At 46.6% G+C, this 26,115-nt stretch overlaps 1 long non-coding RNA gene across 1 annotated transcript in view; it reads left to right on the plus strand.

Moving 5' to 3' along the window:
• The first annotated feature begins 1,084 nt into the window (after positions 1–1,084).
• LOC120405376 overlaps positions 1,085–26,115 on the plus strand; it is a 33,252-nt gene continuing 8,221 nt past the window's right edge. Inside the window, exons 1-2 of the long non-coding RNA XR_005598530.1 lie at positions 1,085–1,228; positions 20,382–20,468. This is a non-coding gene — a long non-coding RNA (uncharacterized LOC120405376). The remainder of the gene's footprint in view (positions 1,229–20,381; positions 20,469–26,115) is intronic.

Below are 26,115 nucleotides of genomic sequence, written 5' to 3' on the forward strand. Positions count from 1 at the left end.
GTTCCCACCCCCAAACTGAGCCGGGCCACTCCTGGTTCAGGCCCTTTCCCCTCCCTGCAGTCAGCTGTGGGAGGGGTCCCAGCTCCCAGCCACACACCTCAGCACAAACACCAATCCTCCCTGCTAGGGAGCGTAGGGGTCAGAGTTAATCCCTAGGAAAAGCCCCACGCTAACAAGAGAACACCACTCATCTAACCCAGGCAAAGCCAGGAGTAGACCCCAATCAGGTTTGCTAGCAAAGGTTACACAGAACCCCCTCTTTTCCCTGACCAGGCTACAGCCCCCAGCTAGAGACACACACCACTGCAATCCCCCCACTCGGATCAGTCCAACCTGCCCATGCGCTCTGATGCTGACCTGCGGCCTGAGCTCAGAATGGTGGGTCCTGTTGCATGGTCTCAGTTCTCCAATCAGCTCCAAGCTGTGCATGTGTACCTCCCCTCTTGCAAGCATGAGTGCAGCAACTGGCTCTCCTACAAACAGCTCCTAGTTCTCACTCTGGCCCCCTAGTGTCTCTCTCTGCCTCAGCTGAGTGTGATCTTTGGGTGAGCTGGAGTTTGCTTTCTGGCCCCTCCTACTGCTTTAACACAATTCGTGAGGAAAAGCACCTGGAGACCCAGAATTCAATCACTGAGGATTTGCAACAAGAATTGCACAGGGTCAGCTTCCCCTCAATCAAGTCCAAAAGAACAAGAGAAATTAACTTAATTTGTAAGTACCAACTTCATAAAATTTAATAAAGAAACAATAATAAAAGCTTAATTTCTACAACATATCAAGGCTGCTTCAGAATCCACCTACATCATCTTCATAGTTATACATTAATATAAATAAAGGAAAACAAATCTCAACAGGCCAGTCCCCCTAGAGACAGAGTGAGAAGTAACTCAGAGCTCTCAAAGCTTAGACTGAGTTCAGCTGAGTCTCAGAGTCTTTGGTCATCGATTCCACACAGTCTGCTGAGTCAAATTCCTTTCTCTTGCTTGCAGAAATCTCCAGCTGGAACACATAGACTCTCTGCTGGACTGTGGAATGGCTCAGTTAGCTAACTAATTAACAACCCAATCAGTATTAAATGTATAACTGGAAAACCCTGCTCCAAGAAAGATACAAACCTGAGAACAGCAAGCTAGAGATGACTCTTTCTTTACTACCACTTTGAGACAACAGAAGAGCTGGTGAACCAGACAGATTCAGAGAATTTGGCTAAAGTCAAACAACATTCAAGGTACACAATTAAATTTAAATAAATTAGTTTTCCCTCCCAAGCCCCCTTTGCTATGACTAGAGAAGTCCTAGCCATGTTATTGTAAAGTTAGCAATGTCACCAACCTGCTGCAAAATGCTTCAGGGTTGAGGAAACGCTTGCTTTCTGCATCTATGGCTGAGCTTCTCCAAATCCAGGCAAGTCACATGTACTTTCATAAGCACCTGCCCTGTAACCCATAGAACTAGCTTTAGCATTTATTTCATTTAGCTTTAATGCAAGTAATCTCCAGGCCTGGCTCCTGTAAGACACTGGCTTCAGCAGGTAGCATAAAGCTTGGGGACTATGAACCTTGCCATGGATAAACAGCCTCATGGTCACCCCTAAGTTTGGGGGTATGGGAACAGAGTGTGTAAGGGGTAAATGTGTCCATAAGGACACCAGCCAACCACTGGACTAACACTAGCTTTGGGACGTTTTGGGATAGGAACATCTGCAGATGTCTGACCACAAGAACGTCAGGGCAGCAGTGACGTATAGGAGACAGTAACTCCTCACTTAACATTCTCCCGCTTAACGTAGTTTCAAAGTTATTTCTCTGCTCCATTAGGGAACACGCTCGTTTAAAGTTGTGCAATGCTCCCTTATAACGTTGTTTCGCTGACTTTACAAGGGAGCATTGCACAAGTTCCTCTTCTCCGCCTCCTCTCCCTCCCTCCCAGCACTTCCCCCGCCACCAAACAGCACTTAGGACTTTCAGGGAGGGAGGTAGAGAGTGGGAAAGCTGCCGCCCCCCAGGCAGGGCCACCCTGAATGCAAGGTCTTAGGGGCTGCAGGGCCCTGGGCTAAGGGGGCCCTGGCCTGCAGCTCTAAAGCCCCTTTTGGACTGCGGCCCTTCGAGCATGGGTGGAGGACTCAGGAGGAGAGGGGCAGCCGTGCAGCCAGCAGCTGGAGAGAAGCAGTGCTTTCCCCTGGTGGCCCTGCCTGCTGGGGGGAGGGGCAGCTCCCAGAATCATGGCCCTGGGGGCAGAGCCACCTGCACACCCCCTGCACCAAACAGGAGCTGCCCCAGGTAAGTGCTCTGCACCTCCTGCCTGCCTGAGCCTCCTCCTGCACCCCCACCCTGAGCGTCCTCCCACACCCTAACTCCCTCTCTGACCCCCCACCCTGAGCGCCCTCCCACACCCTAACTCCCTCTCTGACCATGCACCCCCAGCCCTGATCCCCAGGGGTAAGCCGGGGCACCTCCCTACCACAGTACAGTACTGTACAGTCTCTATAATGCCTTTTGTCTGCCCCCCCCAATGTCTTTGGAACCTAACCCCCCACATTTACATTCAATCTTATGGGAAAATTGGATTTGTTTAACATCGTTTCACGTAAAGTGGCATTTTTCAGGAACATAACTACAAAGTTATGTGAGGAATTACTGTAATAAGTTGAGATCATTTATATACTATCCTATAGGAGAAGGACACCACAATATTAATAGGGTGAAGAATTAAAAATACAGAAGAGAGGGACAAGCCCCTACTAAATATGCATTAGGCAGAGTGGCATCAGCATCAAATATTACACAAGTTGTATCTCAGCTGGTGTGCAGGAGTGGGGAGAGATGTAACGCTGGGAGGTGCTGAGATGATGCCCACTGGTGATGAGGAAGATGGTGGGTGACGTTTCAGGTTGTGCTGGGAGTGGTGGTGAGTGTGTATGGATGTGCAGATGGACATTCTGTGTTATCTCTAGCTACCCCATAGGGCCAGCATGTTTGTGACTGTTCTAAATGTCTGAATCAATTATTACCAATACAGAAGGGTTCCTGAAGTGAGTCTTGTGCCTGTGCACATCGGGGTTCCCAACTGAACAGTGATTTTAATAATTCTGGGCCTATTCTTGGGACAGGAACTTGTCAAATTTCAGCAATCACTGGGAATTCTTCAGTAATCAATATCATTAATTCATAGCTCAGGCTACCCCTATCTATTCGCCCCCAGCGGAGTCTATTTCTCCAGCTAGAGAGCCAACTGCACGTGCCCAAAACTATCCCCCCATTGCAGAAACTTCCAGGCAGGGAGTGCTCAATGTGCCTCTGCCTAGCAACAATGACACAGACACAACTCGTTCCTCCCCCTCCTCTCTGGAGATCTCTGACAGAGCTGTTCCCCTAGCAGGCCTGGGAGTTACATCAGCTGCTGCTTCTCAGTCCTGTTCTTTGTTCTATCTCCTAAAATTTCCCGGGTTGTTTCCCTTCCCGTCCCCATCAGCTCGTTGGTGGTCGGTAGTTAATTCCGTGTCCTTGTCTGGGAGTGGCCCTCCTACCTCCAGCTAAGTGGGTTCTTCGCAGAGCAGTGGGGCAGGGGAAGGAGCTCTCTACCCAGCCTTACACTAGCCAGGAGAAGGGAAAATGAAATGGGGAGAGGAACAATGGGAGCTGTGGTTCCCTGCTTTGCAGATCCATCTCCCCAAGCACTGCCACACAAAGGAGAATCCTGTTTCTGCTGCACAACTTCGCTTAGCCAAAGTGTAGAAAGAAACTTTTGAAGACTTTAAAAATACAGCAAAGAATTATGTTCTAAAGGAAAGCAATGATGATAAATGGCCACTTTGAAAACGATTATTGCTGTCTTAATGGATATTTACATGGGTTTTTTTATTTGACAGTATAACAATGAAGGCTGCTGTTTTTATCTGTCTTAATTAACAGGACATTATGACACTCAGCTTGTTCCATTGTTAGAGCTCTGTTGTGTGGGAGGTCCTAATTCCGCTGCCTTTTTCAATAACCCCTCAAAGAAATTCTAGATGCAAAGAGCTGATGTTCAGTAATTATATTAAAAGCCCTAAAACGGAAGATTTCTTTCCTTCTCTCACCATAAAACATATTTTACTTCATTATCCATGCTTCTTGGAATAATCTGCTACAATTGCTTGCAGCACTTTTTATTTTGTTAATAATGACTAAAAAAATCTAGAAGACTAAATATAAAAAGATAGTTTCATTTAAAGAACTACTAAGGCATTGTTTAGAAATTCAGATCATGGTGTCTCATATACCGGACTGCACAGCTGGTGCTGTTTATTCTTCAACCTGTGGCAATCAATTCAAAAGACATGTCTGAAGCACAAAACAGGAGCTCTCAGATAAACATCTTACTTCTGTTTTTATTTACTGTAAAGTTTTTCTTTTGCTCCCCATTGTTTTGTTACTTGAGAAATGTTTCTTTAGAGATTTCTCAGGGTCAGAGTCGGTGGGATTCTTGTGTGTTCTCACCAATAGGAGCAAAGTTTCCACAACCTGACCACAAGATACTTACTACACCTCTACCCTGATATAACGCGGTAAAGCAGCGCTCCGGGGGGGGCGGGACTGCGCACTCCGGCGGATCAAAGCTAGTTCGATATAACGCGGTAAGATTTTTTGGCTCCCGAGGGCAGCGTTATATCGGTGTAGAGGTGTACATGGGATTAAAAAGTACAAAAGGTTTGGCAGCTGTCAGCACTTTGGTTTGGCTACCTAAAATTCAGCTTTTACCAGTGTTTGCAACTCATAAAGAGTTACAATTAGGATTCTTCTAAGGGCTGAGCAAATTGTGAGACATTTTCTGTAACTGTTCTTTCAAATTCAACACAAAAGTGAGTACCACATTTGCAATCATTTCCTGTTTGCTTTCTGGAAGCATTTCAGTGTCCTTGCTTTCCTCACAAATACTGGGGGACAAAAAGATTGCTTAAACACTCAAACAATGGCTGGAAGTCCATTTTGAGTTGTATGACTGTTTGTAAAAGCCAGTTTGTGATTTACAGTTCAGGCTGAGGCTGGGTTGGATAGTTACAAAAGTGACTTGGTACGTCTCTGTATCCTGACTGGATGACCTACATTCCAAACCAACAGCACAACTCTAATTTTTGAAAATTGTACTTGAATATACAATGGGAATGGTCACAGAGTCATTATTACATAACAAGAGAGAGCTTCATAGTTACATCACATTCAGTTGCAATATTTGCAATTTGAATGATATATAGAGAGGAATTAGTCATAGAAGAAATCTGCAAATTATTTTGAATAACAAAAAGTTTTAAGAATTTTGTGATCTGTTCAGGCAATTCACAAAGAGAGAGAGTTCTGTTTCTTCAGTGAATGTATTCCTAATTGTGAACTAGTGCCAGAGCTCTGCTCATTACTTCTCAAGTGTTCGCTAGTCTCTGAGGGAAGAGATGGTTAAAAATCTCTACAACATCAGGTAATATAATATCAGTTGTCTTCATTTCTCTTACAAACCTGCTGATTCTTTTTGGCTGAGACTGACTGCCTTGGGAATTCAAATTTTGCAAAAATAAATTTTGTCCCTTTCAGATACAACCCATCAATTGGGTTTCATGCTGGGCTTTTGACACTTGCCGAATCATTCCCTGGTTTTGGCTGATTGTGTTATTAATAACATTTTGTAAGCGAGACAAGGTGGGTGAGGTAATATCTTATTGAATCAATTTCTGTTGGCAAAAGAGACAAGGTTTCGAGCTACACAGAGCTCTGATTCAGTTCTTTCACCTTCCCTCAACCTGTCACCAACATTTCCTGCCATCAGTCTCACTCTGGATCAGTCTTTGCCCTCTTGTTAAGCCATGAAAACCCATTCACGACGCAAGACAATAACACCGTCTGACCATGTCTGGGTGGACGTTGTACTCCACATCAAATAAAGAACAAGGGCTGGATTCAAAGTATCTCCAGCAACTTCAGTGGAGTCGTTCCAGATTCACACAACTGGAACTGAGATCAGAATCTGGATCCAACTATGAAAGATGAATGGTGATTTCAATACCTCTCTCCCATTCAGATCTGCCAGCTAAATCTCTTTCTGCCCTCTCCCTCCTTCACTCCAGCATGTTTCTGTTTCATTTCTATCAGTGTCTGGAATGCACTTAGACTTTGGAACGAATGTCCATTGAAAATTCTCTGAGGTTTTATAATTCCTTATCTATATCTCCACTGACAAGCCCATTGCAAACAGGCTTTGTAAACTTACAAAATAATTCAGGAGTAGCAAACCTCCAACATAAACATCTATGACTAACTATTGGTATCGTTGCCTATGGGCAAAAAGTATTTTTATACTCATATGCTGCCAGGGACTAGAGTATATTTCCATCCTAGCACATCCCTTACATCTTTCCAAAGTGCAATCCTGACTGGCAGTATCACTGATCTCACACACACGTATAAATAAATAGACCTGATACATATCAAAAACATAATGTGAATATTATATAACTGTAGGACATTATCTAAGTTCCCTCTAAGCTGTGCAGCAGCCTATTAAGCGCCGCTCAGGGCTGCAGCAGGGAGAGATGCCCCTCCTCCAGCCCCAGACATGTTGCGACGGAGAGAGGCGCCTCTCCCACCGGCCCCAGCCCAGCCCAGCCCTGCCACAGCAGGGAGGGAACGGCACGCCGGCCCAAACCCAGCCCCAGCCCGGAGCTGAGGTGATGGGGAGAGGTGCCTCTCCCCCCCCAGTCCAGGTGCTGCTGCGGGGCGAGAGGGCTGGGGGAGGGGTCATCTCTCCCTGCTGTAGCCCCAGGCCAGCCTGCACCACAAACCTCTCATCCCCAGCCCCACCCCAGAGCCCACACCTCTGCCCCAGCCCTGAGCCCTCTCCCATACGCCGAACCCCTTGGCCCTGCCCTGCCACATGAATTTTGTTATAGGCACCAATATGGAGGTGATATGTGACACAACACCTCCATATTGGTGCCCATAACAAAATTAATTCCGCACATGCATGGGAAAAATTAGAGGGAACACTGGACATTATCCTGAATTAGGTCTTAAATATGAAGGGAATAAGCACCAAAAGCAGCACAATCTATGCACTTTAGTGGTTAATCACAGACCCTTTGCTCTGACAGTCTCCAAAAATGGAGTTGTCTCTCTGACAGGAGATATACCTCCTGTCCCTTCATACTCCATAATTGATGTATCTGTACCTATGGCTTTTCAATTGTGTAACTAATTGTAATTAAGCCTAGCTGTTGGAAGACTCTGAAACCTAAATGTTGTTCTCGCTCTATCATTTAAGATACGTCTAAAAGTCTTGTCATTGTGTTACCTAAACACTTTAGAAATACAAAAAATAGATATAGATTTGAAAGTCCATCAAATGCCTGCGCGCGCGCACACACACACAGTTAAACAACTCCATACAAGGAGCTGAGAGCATTTGTGTCACACACCAAAATCAGCCTGTTTAAATCCTAAGGAGATGTATGTATTTTTCCCCAAGAGGGCAGAAGTAATGCCAACCCACTGAAGCTATTTCCCTTACACACTGGATCATGCAAATAACCAACCAAGATGCGTGAACATGGCAGACAATTCTCTCCCTAGCCCTGGAGACATAGTGGCAAGGATCCATTAATTCCAGAGGGAAGGTCTGGAAGCAAAGCAGATTCCGTATGAGTGAGGTGTAACATGCCATGGGTTGGGGGGGATGGGGGTGTGATGTGCATATTGACAGTTAGAGAGAGCTGGAGTTGTTGATGCATCATGAGCAAGGTTAGGAACTTTAAGCTGGTGCAATGGAGAAAGTGGGTGGCATGGTCAGAGGGAAAGTCATTGAATTGATTGGCTTTGTACAAACTTCAGGTGTCACCTGAGAGGAGCAGATGCCACTAATCAAGATGTGGGACATTCAAGGCAGAGCAAGGGGTGGGATACAGAGGAAGGGCTGGATCTTTGAAATGTTGCAGAGGAAGAATGGCAAGATGAGAAGGGAGAATAAGAAGAATGAGTTGAATCTAAGACTCTAAAGCCCACCCAGACATTCACCCCACCTCTGTTTGTTTTCTCTAGTATAGGAATCTAGGATATTTCTCTTCATCTATTAAGTAAAATTCTTCATACCTTTGTATTTGACAGCATCATGAATGAGAGTAAACAACGCTTGCGGTACAAACTATTCCAGGCTTGCAGTGCAACATGGTATATTGCATATATCGTATATAGTGCAGCCACAAGTTATAGGGCTTGATAGTGTTCACATAGTGTAGAGAAGAGTAATTCCCTCCATTGCAGGGATTGCTGGGTGAAGTCCTATGGCCTGTATTATAAAGGAGGTAATTTGTATCGGTAGCTCAACAGAACTGCCTCACTTCCTCCATTTGACCACCTTGCGGGGTCTGAGCTCAGCAACCACCATTTTTTAAATTCAGGTTGGGCACAATTTACTATGGTGGGCAACTCAAACCATTAAACAGCCCTAATCTCAGGTCTTCTCGGTGTATACATTCCTAGTGACTCTTTTCAGACAGCTTCAGTAAAGGCACTAACGTATTTATCAGTTACTTCCTATTGAAGATTTACCAACGAGCTATCTGGAGAAGAAGTTTGGGTATATACATCCAACCCCACAGCTTGTGCAACACCACATCCCCTTTGGTTTGTCGCTGCCCTGAAACGCTGGCTGTTTAGTACATTCAGATACCATCAGGAGTTGTCAGTTCTGTGAAAAATGGGTGGCTTGGAAAAAGCCAAGTGCATTTCATTTGAATTCTGTGAACAGTCATTCATGTGTAAGTGTTCTCAGGGCGCCATTGATGAAATTTTGAGGTAGATGGTGGACTAATTAGGGGTGCAATCCTGCAAACACTTAGCAATGATCATTGTTCTATCAGCTTCAATAGCGATGCAGACAGGGACAAGGATACAACAGAATAGGGTCCTCAACTGAAGCCTGAGGGTACCTACAAACATGAATCTAAGAGATTGTCTAATCAACCCAAGAGAAATGCTCCTGACAGAACAGACAATAGTTGGGATTTTACTGGTTATTTTCAGTTTTCATGAATAAAGTAGCACATGGAGGTGATATATTAAGAGTCTGAGTGTGCAACCGTTACGCAGATGCTCACAGCAGTGGTCCCGCTGAGGTCACGAAAGTGAGTAATTGTTGGACAAGCGAATATGAAATGACTAAACACAACAAGAGCTCCTGTGCGCAAGTATAGCCGTGCCACGGGGTTCACTCACCTACTAGCGGTGCCTCCTTGTGGCAACATCTGGGATTAGCTCCACTCAGGTCTGATGACCCCTACCTTGCAAAATGGACCCTCTCTCTCCAGGACTCAAGGTGCTGCTGCTTCTTCATGACTCAGCCTCTGCCAGGTCACTACTGTCCTTCCCTTCTGGGGAGACAGTCGCTGCGAACCAGCTGTCCGGTTGGCATCTCCAGCGCTCCTGCTGGTGGAACCCAGTCCCACCCACTACAGTGGCTTCCAGCCCAGGGACCCTGTAACAAGCAACCTCGGTCTGCACAGGCCTACCCCTTGCTGCTGTTTCCCTGGGCCTCTTCCTGCCTAGCCCTCCCAGGCCTCCTCTGGGGCTGACCCTTCTTCCATGGCTAGAACCCCAGGGCTGATTCTCGCTCCTGGGTTTTCCCTTCCCCTCCTCTCTGCTCTTAGAGAGAGACTGCAGACTCTCTCCCTGCAGCCCCCTTCTGCTGTGCACTTCCTGGCTTTTTAACCCAGCCTAGTCTGGCCCAGCTGGGCTTCTTGTTCAGTTGGGTCTGGCTGTCCCTCCAGGTGCAGCCAGGAGCCCTAACTGGCCCCTCAGGCCCACGTTAACCCTTTCGGGGCCAGTTGGAGTATCATAGAACCATAGAATATCAGGGTTGGAAGGGACCTCAGGAGGTCATCTAGTCCAACCCCCTGCTCAAAGCAGGACCAAACCCAACTAAATCATCCCAGCCAGGGCTTTGTCAAGCCTGACCTTAAAAACCTCCAAGGAAGGAGATTCCACTACCTCCCTAGGTAACCCACTCCAGTGCTTCACCACCCTATAAGTGAAAAAGTTTTTCCTAATGTCCAACCTAAACCTCCCCCTCTGCAACTTGAGACCATTACTCCTTGTTCTGTCATCTGCCACCACTGAGAACAGTCTAGATCCATCCTCTTTGGAACCCCCTTTCAGGTAGTTGAAAGCAGCTATCAAATCCCCCCTCATTCTTCTCTTCTGCAGGCTAAACAATCCTAGTTCCCTCAGCCTCTCCTCATAAGTCATGTGCTCCAGACCCCTAGTCATTTTTGTTGCCCTCCGCAGGACTCTCTCCAATTTATCCACATCCTTCTTGTAGTGTGGGGCCCAAAACTGGACACGGTACTCCAAATGAGGCCTCACCAGTGCTGAATAGAGGGGAATGATCACATCCCTTGTGTAGTAAGTACAGGCCCTAATAAAGGCCCAGTAGGAGGCCTGAGGCCTGAACTGAAGTAATGAACAAGACTTAGCTAAAGAGCAAAGTAAGGCTGTGAGCTGAAGGCCGGCTCAGTTCACAGAAGCTGGCAGGAGAAAGGCTAACATAAACATATATTCACCTAGCATACTGGAGTATAAACATAGCATTAGAACACATTATACTAAAACATTCCATAGATAATAAAAGGACAGGCCGACCCATCCCAATGACAGGGGCAAAAGGGTAATATGATGAATAAAGTTGTTTTAATCAAACCAACATGTACAAGGTGAGAGGCGGCACCTTAATACGTAGAGGGGTTGTACCGTGCTACGTAGAAAGGTTGCACCTCAATACGTCAGGTGTGATGTGTAACTTGTTTGTACCTGTGTATAAGAATGTACCCCTGGGGAGGTGCCTTTGTCCGGCCGAGGGGGCAGTGGAAAGTCCCGCCACTGACTGAGCCGGGTCCATTGCCAAGAGGCACTTTCTCGTAGTATGCCCTGAGTTAGGCTAAGAAACCTACAGGGAACTGCCATTGTGTCCGAGGTCGCAATAAACCTAGCCGACGTGACTTTGCATCTTACTGGACTCTGTGGTTATTGGGGGTTCTCGTCGGGTCTGCCGTGTCAGCTATCTGCCAGCCAAGTGATATCAACATTGGCACCACACCGTAACACTCTGACAACACCTCGATCTGCTGGAAATGCCCCTTATACAAAAAAAAATGCCATTAGCCTTCTTGGCAACAAGGGCACTGTGACTGATATTCAGCTTTTTCGTCCACCGTAACCCCTAGGTCCTTTTTGAACTGCTGCCCCCCCATTATTCCTAGTCTGTAGCAGTTGCATGGGCTTCTTTCGTCCTAAGTGCAGGACTCTGCACTTGTCCTTGTTGAACCTCATCATATTTCTTTTGGCCCAATCCTCTAATTTGTCTAGGTCCCTCTGTATCCTATCCCTACCCTCCAGCGTATCAACCACTCCTCCCAGTTTAGTGGCATCTGCAAACTTGCTAAGGGTGCAGTCCACACCATCCTCCAGATCGTTAATGAAGATATTGAAAAAAAAAAACCCCCCCAGCACCACCTGGGGGGGGCCTCCATGATACGGCTGCCAACTAGACATGGAACCATTGATCACTACCCGTTGAGCCGACCATCTAGCCCGTTTTTTTCCCACACCTACCGTCATTCATCCAGCCCAGACTTCTTTAACTTGCTGGCAAGAATACTGTGGGAGACTGTATCAAAATCTTTGCTAAAGTCCAGAAATAGCACATCCACTGCTTTCCCCTCATCCACAGAACCGGTTATCTCATCATAACCGGTTATCTCATCATATCCCATCGCAAGCCCCAAAATGATTCATTAGTTGTGTTAATGCAAAAGTTCACCAATCACAGTTAATAGCCCAAAGACAGTGAATGCAAGTTTCTACATGAGCCAACAGCAGTGCACAACTTCTGTAACAAGATTTGTTCTTGTGCCTCAAGAAACACTTTTAAGTGTAAATCTAGGTGTAAGAGTAATTTTAACTAATTTTCAGAAGCAGTGTCAATCTGTTTTTGATAGAGAATGCACTGCAACTTCTAGCTGTAATACACCAAAAATTACACCTTCAACCTATGTTTTGCAGTTTATTTTCTTTTACAGACTACATTAAGCATTCACACCAGTGTAGTATCTCACAGAAAAGAATGATTTGTGGAACTCTTCTGGTACACTTTCCTGAACACACATGCCCAGATTTCAAAGCTCTACTTGGAGTTTTAGCCATGCAGCTAGAGCTAAAAATTGGAGATATACCAATTTCCTAGAACTGGAAGGGACCTTGGTCATTGAGTCCAGCCCCCTGCCTTCACTAGCAGGACCAGTTTTTGCCCTAGATCCCTAAGTGGCCCCCTCAAAGATTGAGCTCACAACCCTGGGTTTAGCAGGCCAATGCTCAAACCACTGAACTATCCCTCCACCCTGACTTTAATGGGAGTCACACAGCTAAAGTTCTGTGCAAAGCTTTGAAAATCGAGGAGCTGAATCTTGAGGGAAGAGCAAAGATAATTTCTGCTAAGTGGTTTCACCTTTTGGTTAAAAAAACAGAAGGAGGCATTTTAAAAAAAATCATGTAGCCAGTGCTACTGTCATGCTCCAGCCAGAGCCAAGCCAGGGAGCTGTGAGGAGGTGGGCAGTCAGCCCTGGAAAGCACCAGCATGGGAACTGAAGGAAGCACTATAGTTACATGTACTATGTGTCACCTGAGTGAGCCCTGACATCACAGAACCTGGCCCCAGGAACAGTGGAGAAGAATGGTACCAGGGCATCCAATGGCCAAGACAGGGTTAAGAACATAAGAAAAAGGTCCAAGGTAGGTCTAAAGGTCCATCTGGCCCAGTCTTCTGCCCCCAGGAGCCAGCCAAATGCCAGGGCCCTGACAGGAGTGATCTAACAGGCAATGATCCTCTGATCTCTCTCCTGCCATCCATCTCCATCCTCTGACAGACAGATTCTTACCCATCTACTCCACCATACTTTATGGCCATTTATGGACTTATAGCTTGTGAATTTATTAAACACTTTTTATTATCCTTAGTAGTACAACCTTCACCTCCTCAGGTAAGGAACCACAAGTTGTTGAGCTGTGCGCAAGCAGAAGCAGAACTTTTTTTTATTTGTTTTAAATTGCTGCCTATGCCTTTCCTTTTCTGAGTGACCTAAGTTCTTGTAATAAGTAAATAACTCCTTACTTTTCCTTATCCACTCTTCTCAATTTTATATATGATTTATATCTCCTCCCCTGTCCCCCTTAGTCTTCTCTTTTCCAGAGTCCTAGTCTCTTTAATCTTTCCTCATATCATATCTCACTCACCCCTAATCCACTTTGAATTTTTTTTTTCTCCTTCTTTTCTAGTGCTAGAATATCTTTTTGAGAGTTTGAGACTACACCTGTACACAGTATGTACAGATGTGGGTGATTATATATTATATAAGATATATATATCTCAGTCTTATTCTTCTCCCTTTTAATGATTTCCTAACATCCTGTTTGCTTTTTGACTTTTTTTTGCACACTGCTCACTACATCTCAGAGAACTACTATCACGATAACCAAGCCTTTTTTTTTCCTCATGGAGCTAAATTATTCCCGTTATCCCATGTATGTATAGTTATGGTTATTTATTTTTTCCAATGTTTATTATTACATTTATTTAAATTTCATTGCCATTCATTTTGTTGCCCAATCACTTTTTGTTGTTTGAGATTTTTTTTGAAGTTCTGCTTTGGTCTTCTCTATCTTATCTAGAGAGTTAGTATATGCAAACTTTGCTGCCACCTCACTGTTTACTCCTTTCTCCATCATTTTTATGATAAAATGAAATGGATTGGTCCTAGGACTGACCCTTAGGGGGGAACACACTAGTTACCTCTCTCCATTCTGAAATTTATTTTTAATTCTACCCTTTGTGTTCCCGTCCTTTAACAGTTCTCAATCCATGAAAGGACCTTTAAACCTGTGGATTCGCTTAAGATTTATTGTCCTCCTTTATCACAAGGCACTCTAGTTCACCCATCTTATTATTTAGACTTCTGGCATTTGTGTACAAGCACTTTAAAAATCATCTGATTCCTCTGCTCCTGACTATAACCTGTCCCATCCCAGAAGTTTCTCCTCTCTACACCATCGTCTCATCCACGTGAGATGTGGGTTGGGCCCACATAGCGAGTCCCAGGGGTCACTAGCTGCCCAATACTAATGGTTTTGCCTTTGCCGTGACCATGAGCTAGTGGCAGGGGAGAAGGGCTCCTCCTTTCCTGTTGCCGGAGGCTTGGGGACAGCGGCGACACTCCTGAGTACTCCATGAAGACCAGGGGCAGATGAGTGCAGAGGCCTTGTCACCCCAAGGAGTGGGGAGCGGGGTGGGAACAGCTCCAGTTTGGGTTCATCAGGTGTTTCTGGGACTCCTGATTTGGGCTGAACTCAACCCCACGGTGAGTCTGGGTGGGTTCCGGTGCCGCGCTGGTCGTTGTGGGTGATCAGTTACTCTGCAGACATGGGCTGCAGCCAGTGCCCTGCAAGGATGATAAGCTTTTCCAGCCTAGACACTGGATGGGGAAAACCATGAGTGATGATCCAGGCACATGCCACTGATCTAAGAAAGGAGCAGAATGATCCGGCAAGGTCAGAGCGGGTAGAGGGTGCTGGGGCCTGCTCCCCTCCACCCACGCAGAGTGCCCAGGCTGCTCTCTGCCCCAGGCCAGCAAGGGCAGATGAGTGGGGGCACGTTCCCAGTAGGCCCAGGTGAGATTACCGAGAGCAAAAGAAGGAACAAGCCAGTTTGTTAGTGGCTCGTGAGAGCGCAGAGCAGTGAGGAGCTGATGGCTCTGGCCAAGCTCCTGGATGAGTGTAGCAGGCCCAATGCTCCTGGCCCCCCCAGGTGCTGCACATGCTCACCCCAGTTGTGACTTTGGCTGCCCGTAAGGTTCCCTGGGAAAGTTGAGGCCCATCATGTGTCCCTGGCAGCGCTACACTCCAGTGGCCCTCGTCTTGCTGAGCCTGCAGTGACAGGCAGGTGAACATCTACACATGTGGAAAGGGGAACATCTAAGGTGGAGGAGGTGTGACCAGTGCAAATGCTCCCTGGGATGGGTCAGTCTGCCCCGTAAGGGTAGTGGTGCCTAGGGGTCAGTGCACCCATCACATGGCATGGCCCTTTAAGACTTGGGAAAGTCTGGTCACTCGAGAGACCGAGGAGAGTGGTATTCAATTATATTACCAGAGCTGGGTGGGCCTGATAAGGCCATGTCCAACTCATGGCAGGCCAAAGGGTGGGTGCAGGATGCACAGGACACAGCAGATTTCAGCACTCACTGCGGGGAAGCAAACAGCATGGAGAGAACGGCACTACTTCACCTAGTCAGCAGGGATTGGCAGCTACGGCACGCATGCCAAAGATGGGCCATTGGCTGCTTCTGCCTGGCACATGGACTGCTAGTCGAGAAGGGGCACGTTTTGGGGTTCACTTCAGTTTTTTCCCCTCTGTGCACTGTCATGCCCTGCCCAGGTGTCGTCCCTTTATCTGAATTTCAGCTAACCAAAAATCTTGATTATTCAAACGTGATTGTGTCCCCCCCGCCAGGTGCATTTGTGTTTCCCCCATGCTCATCGTGTCGCCCCATGTGTAGTTTGTGTCCCTTGTGCTGAACTGATCTGGTCTGGGAAGAGTCTGAAAGGATGCTGGAGAGGCTCACCCCATGACACCCCCAGTAACACCAGTGGGTAGCAGAGACCAGGGCAAAAACCCAAAAGAAATGGTGTTAGTGGATGACTGGCCCTTCTACACCCAGCCTGGGGGTGCAGCCAAGCCGCCACCCAAACTGCTGTGCTGCCAGCTGCAGCTCTCTGCCCAGCAATTAACAACAAATCCCTTTAGCCCACTGGTGAGCTGGCTGCAGCAGCTCTGTCCACGGAGTCCCCTTGCCTCTGCTCCCCAAGCCTGGCTGGGACCCAGCTTCTGGACAAGCTAGGTCCTGAACCCAGACTTCTACTAGCAAGGACCCAGAGTGGGGCCGTCTGTGGCTGGCATGTGGGGAAGGGCCCAAAAAGCAACAGCCTGCCCCCGGCCCCCCAGTCTGCTCACTAGCCACCCGCAATGGCATTGCCACCCGGCTTCCTTCCATGAGGGCCAGTGGGAGGATCTCAATAGGGTGTGATGTGGGCAGGGCAGTTGACAGGCCGGGGTGGCAATGGTAACTGTTGGGTTTTGCCGGGATTAGGATCTCTGGGACCTACTTATGGAACAAATGGGAATAGAACAGACACCAGCGTGCTCTGGAAAACAGGGAACCTTGGACAGAACTTGTGGCTTATTGTCTTATTAACAGCAGGAAACCACCCTGTGGTTTTTTTCTGTCAAATGAGTCAGAACTTTCAGAGATAGTGGGGGATGGTTTTCAAAACCAAGGGGCTGAATGATGCACTTTCCTCTCAGCATGGCTCTCATGGAGAAATAATCCCACTGAAACGAGTAACTATCCAGAGCCGGTATCCCCCATGTGTGAGGGTAACAGGGCAAGAGGTCAGGATTAGGCCCCCATGTATCAACGCTGGATGGAAATCAGTCTTGTAGGAACCTTTGCTGTGTCATACGGTCTGATGGCTGGAAGCTGAAGCTAGACGAATTCAGGCTGGAAATAACATGTACATTTTAACAAGGAGAGTAATTAACCACTGGAACAATTTAAGAAAGGTCACAGTGGATTCCCCATCAGCCGATGGATTCTCCATCAATTTTTTTTAAAACCAAAATTGGATGTTTTTTCTAGAAGCTCTGCCCCAGGAATTATTGAGGGGCAGGTCTGTACCCTGTTATACAGGAGATCGGACTTGGTGATCAGCATGGTCCATTTTGGCCTTGGAGTCGATTAAGTTATGACCCTGTGGGTCAGAAACATTCAACAGACTCTACCAAGAAAAACTATCTGCTATAAAAAGATCCAGCTGTCTCAGCTATTTTCTACCAGGCTCCCACCACCATGCCATGCAGGGGAATACACATCTGCAGGTTATTCATGTCTACAGCAAAATCCATCTGAAAAATCAGTTTGAGCCTCTCCATGTTACTGGACACACTATTCCCCTCCGCCAGAGCCTTCGGAGCCCATGTCGTGTGTACATCCATCACCGGCTTCCAGTTCAGACAAGACCAGTGCCCAGGCTGGCTCAGGACGTGCATGATGCCTCTCCTGGCACCACCAGCGGTACAGAGCTTACATAAGAATACACACCACTTTGTATTTTTCCTGGTGCAGAGGGTGACCCTGGGCATGGCAGTGCTGGCAGGGTGGCTCTGTCCCCCCATTACAGCCTGGCACATAGGACATGGCGTGTGGCTGGAATGCTGCTGTTCTCCAAGGCTGATCCCTGACTAGCTGAACCGACATAGGCAGCCGGCTGCAACTCAGAGCAGCCATGAGAAAAGGCTGGCCCCAGCAAGACCCATGTTTGGCAAGTGTCAAAGGTAATAATTGGAGATATACCAATCTCCTAGAACTGGAAGGGACCTTGAAAAGTCATCGAGTCCAGCCCCCTGCCTTCACTAGCAGGACCAGTTTTTGCCCCAGATCCCTAAGTGGCCCCCTCAAGGATTGAACTCACAACCCTGGGTTTAGCAGGCCAATGCTCAAACCACTGAGCTATCCCTCGTAGAAGGCTATGTAAAGGCATCATTTCCCACTGCCCTCCAGGACTGTGACTAGCGTAGGGACCAAGCCAAAGACTTTAACTCTAGTTCTCAATTTTACTGAAAAGCAGATAACGCAGTGACTGCTTTTTTCTTGGTAATGTAATGACCAACTCGTAACTGAAATACCAAAGCCCCCTTCCAACCAGGGACAAGGGGAAGGGAATCACACGACAGAACTTACTTGGACTTTCTACGAGACTGACAAGTTTCCTCAAAAGTTATACTGGAGGGAGAAGCATAATAGTTCATAGATCAGGAACTGTGACTCCCTGTATCTTGTTTCTTTCAGATACATGGTCAATGTTCATCATGAAGCAAGGTTAACAGTGGAGTGTCTCCAGGCTGCAAGTTAGCATCAGTGTTGTTTAATATAGATTGGAAAAGAAGGTGAATCATGAAGGAACAAAGTTGCAGACCATACATTATTTAGGTTATTCAAGACCAGACGAGACTGAAGGCGATTGAATGGGTAACAAGACAGTAAATGAAAAGTGGTTTGATAAATTCAAAGTGATGCACATGGAGGGAATAATTTGAACAGTTCAGCCTCCTTACTGGGTTCAGAAATTAACCCTACCAACTCAAGAAAAGGACCTGTACATCAGTGGGCGTGCTCAAAGACTCAGTGTGCAGCGGCGATCAAAACCAAACACACACACACTCTTGGGGTGTAAGGAATGGGGTGAAACAGTTCTGAAAATGTGTTTTAACCCTCCTCCCACCTGGAATACTGTGTTCAGCTCTGGTCACTGTCTCGAAGAGCGCAGAGCAGAAATATGGGCAGGCGAGGGGGGATGAAAATGATTAGAGGCCTGGAGAGCTTTCTGTAGGTGGAGGGATTGACCAGATTAGGACTGTTTACCTTGCACAGGAGATGATAAAGGTGGGGACTGACAAAGGTAAACCGAATACCAAACAATGCCATGAAGGGAGATTGCGGACTTGACTTGTACACATCCTGTCTCATAGACCAAAACCAAGGGAAATTCTCTGAAAATCGTATGAAGCAATTTTCAAACAGACTTGTTCATCCACAGCACAGTTAGCCTGTGGCTCTCATTACTGCAAGATATCAGTAAAGCCCAGGGCCTAGCAGGATTCACAGATAATTCAACATGTTTACGGATAATGGGAAATTCTAGGGTTACCTTAGCAAAGATTAACAACAAAACAAGAAATTGGAAGGGGGTATAAACCATCATACTTCAAGGCATGAGGCAACCTCTGATAATAGTCATGGGACAAATGTGGAAGTGCACTTTAATAATGATTAATTCTGGATATGCCCCTACTGTGGTGCATCTGTGCCACAGAAGGCAAAGGATATTTCACCCTAGGGGTTGCCAGGTTAGCAGAGACTGCTTACCTTGGGAAAGAGGGAGCAGACCCTCTTTACCTGTCATAGAATATCAGGGTTGGAAGGGACCTCAGGAGGTATCTAGTCCAACCCCCTGCTCAAAGCAGGACCAATCCCCAGGCAGGCTTTTGCCCCAGATCCCTAAATGGCCCCCTCAAGGATTGAGCTCACAACCCTGGGTTTAGCAGGCCAGTGCTCAAACCACTGAGCTATCCCTCTCCCTTTGGTTTATTTTAAACCCGCTGCCTACTAATGTCAGATGTGTTAATTTTCATCCATGTGTTGTTAAGATATATGAGAGTCTGTGCACTACAGCACAGGTGAGAAACACAAGGAAGCCCTTTAATATGAAAGGGTCTTTTAAGGGCCAAGGACCAAATCCACAGGGGATGTTAAGAACTGTGGGGTGATACTTCTATTAATAGGGTGGGATGCTCTGCACACCACTTAGGGCAGTGGTGGGCAACCTGCGGCCCATCAGAGTAATCCGCTGGCCGGCCACAAGACAGTGTTTACACTGACTGTCCGCAGGCATGGCCGCCCGCAGCTCCCAGTGGCCTCAGTCCACCATTCCTGGCCACTGGGAACTGCGGGCTGCAGGAACAGTCAATGTAAACACGGCCTTCCAGCGGATTTCCCTGACAGGTCGTGTGCCGTTGCCCACCACTGACTTAGGGTGATCATCTCTGAGTGGTACATTTGTCTTCCAACCTGAATTTATCCAGTACTTGAAACATGAATTTGCTTTCTTGGCTGTAGGAGAACAGAGGGTGTAAAAAAAAAAATATATATATATATATCTTTTAAATGGAAAAGACCAAGGCCATTACGGAAAGACATTTTAGTTTTTCAAGCCTCAGAGTACAACAAATAATGGAAATCTGAAAGCATGCTGTGAGTGCCCCTTTAGGTATAAACACTAATGATTTTTTAATTTTACTTTTTGTAAAATACAGCAATTGTCAAAATTATACTGAAGCCCTTTACTGCATTTGAATACAATTTATTTCATGTTTTGTTCTAAGGTAATTAACTAGACTGTTGTGTATAATGAGCTGTGCAACAAGTTGTATCTATCCTTACTACACTCTAAGTAGAAACAATTGCTAATCAGTAGGAATATTGGTTTCCATTTAATTAGGGGAAGAAAAAGATAGCTATCAGACTAAATGTGAACAGGGAAGACCTGTTATGAATGTTTACAGACTTTGATGTGTTCAGGGTATAAATCTGTTTGCTTTTAAATTTAAAAATATAAATGGTGCTTTGATACTCCAGTAACTTCAGAGATACATGTGAAGCCTTTGCCACAAAGAACAGTCTTGTTATTCTATTTGTGTTTTAGTCGCAGTGACTCAATCCCATCAACATGGAAATTAACGGCTCTGCTTCAGTCTACTCCAGGCTTAAGCCAAAGTTTTGATCCACATGGGTGAGTTTTATTCCAAATCATCTTTTTCATTATTAACATATATATATTTAAAAAATGCACACACTATTGTACTGTCTGACTGCAAAAGTCCTAGCTAGCGAAGTTTAAATTGAGAAAGAAAATAAATTATTTTTATAGAGTACTCCCACCTACGTTGTGCTCCCGTCACTGGTTGGAAGTTGGCTAAACAGACACTGTCTCTGAAAACTGTATTTGCAGTTATTTTATAACGCAACTTTTCCTTACACCATCACCACCTGCCACCCTTCATACAAGGATTAATCCGGCATCCATTGAAGTGGAGGGTAAAGCTCCCATTGACTTCAGTAGGGCAGGATGAGACACACCGAGATGGCTCTGCACCCGAGTTATGCATCCCGCTGTTCTGGGTTCTCAAAACCCACCTTGTAAACTGTGTTGGTGAAATTCCCTTAGCACCAAGGGTCTTATAGTGTATCTACCCTAAGCAAAGCAGGACTGCTGTTGTCACAGACCTCGCTGGGCACTCACCAGACTGGGATCCAAACACTGGATCCCATATTCTTTAAGAGTCTGTTCAGACTCCAGAGTCCAGGCCCTTCCCCTGGCTTGGGGTCTCTAGGTATGTTCTCAGGGTGCAGATCCTCTGCCCAGCTCCCCTTCCAATGAGCCGGGAACTTGCAGTCCAACTGCCCAGCTCCTGGCACTAGTGTGGAGCCCGCAGGCTGTCCTGTAGCTTAACCGCACCCTCTCCCAGAACCCCAGCCACGGGGCACGCTGGGCCCACAGGGTAACTTCTCAAGGGCCCTGGACAGGTGTAACACAGAGCACACAGTCAGACACGCTTTGCACAGGAGTCTCACACACCACTGCTCTTCCCTTAATGGCATGATAAATACACAGATCTAGACAAAGATAATCAATCCTCTGTGCATTCCTCTGCCTCAGTTTCCTCATAACTCCAGAGTTTTCCTGGACCCCTGCCCAGGTATTACTCTGTGGGTAGCTAGGGTCTTTCTCCTGCGGGGCATGGCCTGGCTTCTCAACCATGGAGCATTTCTCTCTCCCCCTCACCAGATCAGCTTGCTTGGACCTTGGCTGGTCCAACAGCTAAGTGAGGCCCCTGCTGCTATGAAAGCATGCCCATCTTCCCTCCTCCCCCCCGCCTTTCCAGAACATCCTGTTATCTTTCTCTTTCCCACACACCTGCTGTGGGTTAAGGGCAAGCATGAACACCTGGGGGTTTTGGGTCTGCATTTGGGGTTTTCTAATCTCTCCCCTTCACAAGCTCCCTGCAGCAAGGTGGGGGAAAAATGGGTTCTTCCAGTTTCAGCCAAACTCCTTAGTATATCCGCTGTGTGGTGAGAGTACAGGCATGAAGGTTACCTACTCTCCATTACCCGAGTCTGGTGGCTACTCGCCCTATCAGCCCACACATAGAGGCATTCAATGATACAGCAACGTTCGTAGTAACAACTTCACAATATCAACCACAATTCATACGCAGTACAGACAGATTCTCCAAACTGTCACACTGAAAACTCCACTGCAGGAACACCTCATCCCATGGAGGCCTGGCAGGAGCTCACACTCCAGGGAGACCCATCACATTCTAACAGCGGCAGGCCTGAGGAGCAGGGTTCCAGGGAGTGAGGCAGCTGGCATCACTATCATTTAACGTTTGCATTATAATAGCACTCCAGTGGTGCTGGAGCCCGTTTTCCTAAGCCCGGAACAGCTACATGCAAAGACACAGGCTGCTGGGAGACAAGACGAGAAGCATGAAGCCTGACTTATTTCCTGCATCACTAGCTGGGCAGGTGGAGGTGAACCACCAGCATCTCAGGAACCTGGGGAAGAGGGAGGCTCGAAGTGGAGGCTTTGAGATCAGCCTGGAAAGAAGTCATTAGAGACTTTGCAAGGGCAGCAAAGGTGATGGAAGCCAGATCAGATTGTTTTAAATGGCACATTCAGCAGGCTCAGCGGGTAGGGGAAGAGGGGAGATAGAAACTCAAACTGAGTCTAACAAGAGAATCAGTATCAACCCATGGGAACAGGCCCAGGTGTTACACTCCTGGAAAACTCCCAGGGGATTGAATAGAGAGGAAATCTGGAGGCCCCTCTAGAAATTTCACATTATTGTAGCTATTAATTGAAGCACCCTATAGAATTCCAGAGAAGGGATATACTGTTGGTTCAAACTAAGCTACAGAAAGATTGTCATGCTGACCCAAATTCAGTCGGACTGTCCCACTAGGGTGTAAACAGCAATGTCAAATCACACACGCTTTGGAGTTATTGGTGATATTTGTACTTTGGTGGTGCTGAAAAGCCTCGGCCAAGGTGGCGACCCATTGTGCTAGGTGCTGTACAACAGCAGCCTGTTCCTGCCCCGTGGAACTTACAGTCTAAAGACTTAAGACAAGACGAGACGAGACAGACAAACAGCACAAAAAGAAACGTGCCAAACGTTCAGAAGTGGTGAGTAGTTCCACTGACTTTAATGAGACTAGTTAATGTGTAAAGTTACACATATACATAAGTACCCTGTCAGTCAGGGCCGGGGTCTTTATTCATTAACTTTACTCCTGGTATTTATTTGTTAACTTTTGGACGCCAGGGCTGGATGGATAAACTTTGGTTCCCCATCATTATGGGAGTGGTGTGTATTTGTCCCAGGTCACTGGGTGGGGGGTCGAGCCAGTTTTGTGTTGTATTGTTGAAGAGGGACCCCTAGATACTGAACCCAGCCCTGGCTGCTGCCAACGCTGACTGGCAGAAGGGTTACACATACAAGGTACTTTCACTTGAACAATAGCACCATTAATAATGGATGGATGGATGGATGGACATCTAGAATGGTCCGTAGGCCTTTAAAATTTAGTCCTTGGATTATTGTATGTGAAAAAAATAGATGGGTGACACTTACACAGCAGAACTGGATTTTTTTATTCCTACAGCCTGGTTTTGTGAGTGAGCAATTGGGTTACTCAGAGCATCCAAATCACATTTCCTGCTTTGAAAAGAGCTGTGAAAATCTTCATTCCCATGGCAGGCAGGATTTAAAGATACATGCAGTAGGTGCCTACTCTCCCAGCTTGATGTGAATTCAGTTTGATTATTCATCCAAAGGGCCCTATGTTCAAAAGCCATGCATTTTTCAGCTCTTTAATTAGCATTTTTGCCGGTAGCTGGTAGGGCTATCTACCATTTTTGCAATATTTGAAATATCAGCTAGTGAGAGATTTTCCTCCTCATAGATAATCGGCTGGGCTTCAGAAGTTTTCTACCCTTCTTTTCACAGTGCTTTGTCCTTGGGCATTCCCTTTGAAGATTTCATTTATATCTGTGGGGGAGCCCTCAAACTCTCTGGCACAGAACATCAGATATATCATTTGTATTAATGCTTTCAGTCTGATTCATGGTGCAAATTGACTAATTCAGCCAGCTCCGTACAGTGTCAGGAGGGGTGTGTGTGGGTGTTCTCATGCAAACTGTGGCATGGGCTGGTTTGTTTATTCAAGAGTAAGGACAGTGACCGAGCCAGGCACCTAGAGGTACAGCAAGGTGAGGTTAGGACTCGAGCCAATATATTTTATGCCAAGAGAATCTGAGTTATATTATCATAACACCTAGGAGCCCCAGTTGTAGAGAAGGACCCAATTGTGCTGGGTGCTGTGCACACGGTACAAGAAGTTAGCTTACAATCTAAGTATACGACAAAAGACAACAGGTGGATGCAGACAGATGGACAGCGGAGTACAAGGAGACAGTACTGACCAGAATGCTAGGCAATGGTCTCAGCACCCCGGCAGCCTAACCATTGTCAAGTTTTGTGTTGGCGTCGTAGCAGAGAGGAGTTTTAAGGAGGATCTGAAAGACAATGAGTTCTGCAGATGTTTACAGGAAGCACCTCCTAAACATGAGGGACAGCCTGGGTGAAAGCATGAAGGTGCTTGTTTGTAAATGGTCATTGGGAGATGGGAACTGACCCCTTGATAGTGAATGAGAGATCATAGGTGTGTGTGGCCGGGTAGGCTATGAAGTGCCTTGAAAGTGAAGACAAGCAGCTGATGTTTGAGGTCAAGGAGAAGAGGAAACCAGTGGAGGGATGAAGGAGGGTCAAATGTCAAAGAAACAGGTTGGGAGAATGATCTTTGCATCAGCATTCTGAAAGGATATGAATGGGGAAAGGCAGCTGTCAAGGTTGATTTCCCCACTCTGGCACTTCAAGTGCAGAAAGTGGGGTGGGGGGGCCCACAAGGGTTCTAAAAAATTAACACTGGCCACTCCAGGCTGGTATTAAACTCCCAAGGTTACAGCTTCTCTCTGACCTTGGATGGGTAGATGCTGCCACCACCCAAGTGCAAAAAATCCTTTGGAGCCAGGAAGGTGCATTTGGGAATTCCTCCCTGTGGGGTACCCTCAAACCCTTTCACCCCCCACCCTCTGGGGAAGAGCTGAGAAAGGGAAAATAAAAGGGAAATCAGCTGTTGCCACCAGCTAATTAAACAACATATGCACAAACCTCTTAGTACACAAACCCCCCAATCCTGTTCTTTAAAAAGTTAAATTTTATTAAAAACAAAAAGAAAGAAAATACGTCTGGAACTGAGGCTATTGCTAGATTTAAAAAGAGCTAATATAATAATTAAGGATCAAGAATGGTTTTCTTGAGGCCCGGCTTAATGGTTACAAGCAAAACAAAAGCATTTGGGGGTTAGCGCAGAGGAGTCCACAAGCCAATACGGGGCAGGGGGGGGGAATAAATCTAACCGTGTCTTCCTAGACATTCCCTGATTTACTTATATATCTGGGGGTTTCAAATAAGTCATCTCTAGGTATGATCTGATCACTGTTCATACCTGGCTTAAAGCTTCTTACAGTATTGCTGCTCTGTGTCTCCTCTCTCCGGAGAACAACAGACAGACAGACAAAGTTCTAGCCCTCCCATTGCCTCTTTTGGTCAGGTGCCTATGCCCTTCCTTTTACCTATGACTTCTTTAACCCTTTACAGGTAAAGCAAGTAGAGAACAGCTGCTAACAGGGATTTTATAGTTAACTGGCTGGGTGTCCATAAAAGGGAGCAACCCCCACCCTTCATTTATGACAGAGTTTGTCAAGACCAAAGAGATGGATGTGGCAATAATGGAGATGCGAGATGATGAGATCTGGGAGAGGGTTTTAGCTGGGTGGATGGATAGCAAAGGCCGTATCTGAGAGCTGGGGGAGGATGTTAGCTGGGTGGATGGATAGCAAAGGCCATATCTGAGAGCTGGGGGAGGGTGTTAGATATGGCCTTTGCTACCCATCCACCCAGCTAACACCCTCCCCCAGCTCTCAGATATGGCCTTTGCTATCCATCCACCCAGCTAAGAGCTGTTTTGCAGAAAGAATCTTTATGGTTTGGACACAGCCTGGAGGTGAGGACCTAGAGAGAGATTCTAGTTGAAGATGGTGCCCAGGTGAGGGGTCTGAATGACAGCCTAGATGTGGGGTTTCCGTGGTGATAGAGAGAAGGAGTTAGTGGTGAGGACTGGGGGGGTGAAGATTAAGCGCTATACTCTAGCCATGTTGAGTTTGTGCCTGTGGCTAGCGGAGATGTCACAGAAACAGCTGACAGTTTAGTTTGGCCAGAAGGAGACGGATCTGAAGTAGAGAGGTAGCT

The sequence above is a fragment of the Mauremys reevesii genome, linkage group 4 (assembly GCF_016161935.1).
Source record: "Mauremys reevesii isolate NIE-2019 linkage group 4, ASM1616193v1, whole genome shotgun sequence".
Lineage (NCBI taxonomy): Eukaryota > Metazoa > Chordata > Testudines > Geoemydidae > Mauremys > Mauremys reevesii.